The sequence below is a fragment of the Callospermophilus lateralis genome, chromosome 7 (genome assembly GCF_048772815.1).
Source record: "Callospermophilus lateralis isolate mCalLat2 chromosome 7, mCalLat2.hap1, whole genome shotgun sequence".
NCBI lineage: Eukaryota > Metazoa > Chordata > Mammalia > Rodentia > Sciuridae > Callospermophilus > Callospermophilus lateralis.
This window is the reverse complement of record NC_135311.1, coordinates 121885137-121887432: the sequence shown is the minus strand read 5'-3', so window position 1 is coordinate 121887432 and position 2296 is coordinate 121885137.

Below are 2296 nucleotides of genomic sequence, written 5' to 3'. Positions count from 1 at the left end.
CTAAGAAAAGTGGAGAGGACCCCCAGGCCAGCACCCTGTAGGGGCCTGGTGGCAGGTGGTGTAGGGAAGCCACCCTGCATTTGCAGTGAGACAGCCCAGGGTCACCTCCTGGCTTGTCACCCACCTGATGTGTACACTGGGCAAGTCTCTTTCATATTTTCACTGAATTCTTCTTCATGGACAAAATAGGGGCCTGTGGCCTAGTTGATAGTGGGTGTTCATGACTTTGTACCTGTTTCCTACACTCTGTATCTGGATGCACCTGAGGAAAGGGTGGCTGTGTACACAGAGTGCGGTTGGTGGGGCAGGTATGATGAATTGGGTGGCACTGAAGCCCTACCGGATCCAGTGTCGGTTGAGCCTGGAGAGGGTGGTAGACTGTCTGAGCCCCTGAGTGCCTTGGCTGAGCACTGACTCCCCAGCCTCCCTAACCACGGTGTCTTTCCTCCAGGTTGTCCTGTGGTTGCAGGACTAGGACAGCCAGAGCACCTTCCCCTGAGTGCCATGTTGGGGGCCTGCAGCCGAGAGGCACATGGACACTGCTCATGGTCACTGCAGACCTGGGTTGGCTCTAGACAGAGCCAGGTGAGTGATGCTCAAGATTCTGGATTGGGGACAGGAGCCCTGGGTTCTAATCTAGCCCTTGCTGGGGCCCATGGCAAGCTGCGGTCACTCTCCTGGGGGAGCCCATCTTGTCAAAGGGGACAGGATAGGACGTGAAGCTTACTCCGCTCCTCGCTGCTCAGAGTCCTGGGGTTTGAGAATCTCTGTCATGAGCAGGCGGGGAGCCTCCGCGGCAGGGCTGGGGCCAGGGCTGCCTCTGAGGCATGTTCATGGAGATTGTCCCTGTGAACACTCAGGTCTCAAGGAGAGTGTCCCTCCATGGTGCGTTTATCCACTGGAGCCCTCAGGAGTCTGTGAGCACACACCTGTGCCAGTGTAGCCGGTTACGTTTACAGTCATTTGCTTCTGTATTTGGCCCAGAGGCTCTGGACCTTCTGTATGACTGAGTCTGTCTGTCTGTCTTGGTGTGTGCTCATCCATACGCGGCTCTGTGCCTCTGAACATAGTACTCATCTCTCCCTTTGTCCCATGCATGTGTTCCTAGCTCCCACGTGGGCTCTGTACCAGACACCCCAGAGCTACACGCAGGCCATCGCTGACCGCTGGCGCGTGTTTGAGATGGGCCGCGGGGTCAGCCATGACATGAGCTTCCTGGATCTTGGAGGGGGCTTCTCTGGATCAGCAGGCTCTGATCCTGAGTTTGAGGAGGTGAACTGGCGAGGGCCTGGTCCCTGTGCTTAGGGAGGTCAGAGGCATGTCTGTGAGTGCATGCATGTGTGTGTCTCTGCATGTTCACCTCTCTTAGCGTGCCTCTGAGTGTGCTCCTGTGTGCACAGGTGGGTAGGCATGTACATGCCTATGTTAGTTTGGTGTCCCTTAAAAGCCAAGTGCAACATGAAAACTTGGGTGTGGGTAGTATTTTTGAAGGTGATCCTTCACATGGGGTATGGATGAGCCGGTCCCACTGTAGGCACCAAGGTCAGGCCCTCTGGGGACCACGTGCACACATCTTAGAATTGTCCCTTAGCAGGACAAGGAGCTATGGCCCCTATTCACTGACACCTGCCCCTCTTTGGTTGAGCTGAAGACGGGGGTCTTTGTGGTCTGCCACCCCTGCTAGTTCCCGGTGGCACTGGAGAAAGCTCAGGGAGAGCCACAGAGGGAGGCTGGAGCTGGAAACTGTCTAGTACAGGGCAGGTGAGCACAGGTGGCTTAGGGGGACACAGTTTGGGGGACACCAGCAGCGCTGCAGATGTCTGTGCCCGTGCCTCTCTGTGTGTCCCTGTGCATATTTGTACATGTTTATTTCTGTGTGTGTTTTCTGTAGAATTGGTGTCAATATCACCAAGTAAGTGACCACTGGGAGTCCACCTTCCCTGGGTGTAGGAGACATCCTGTCCTCTTACTGTGTGTGAATTCAGTCGCTGTGCATTCAGGGAGCCTGGTAGCCAGATGGTTCAGTCTCTACACCTGCCATGTGACCTCACCCAGGTGACCGCCGACTCCCAGCTTCAGTTTCCTCTTTGGCAAGCAGGAAACATTCTAACCCTCTCCCGCAGGCTGCTGGGATTGAGGTGGCTCATGCAGACCAGGACCTGGTGCGCCCACACGTGTGGGATGAAGCAGAGTCTCTTCCCGCTGTCCTGCACCTCAATTCTAGTTGGTGAGTGATCAATGCTGCCCTGGCCCAGGGCTTCCCTGAGGACACTAGAGTCAAGGTCATTGCAGAGCC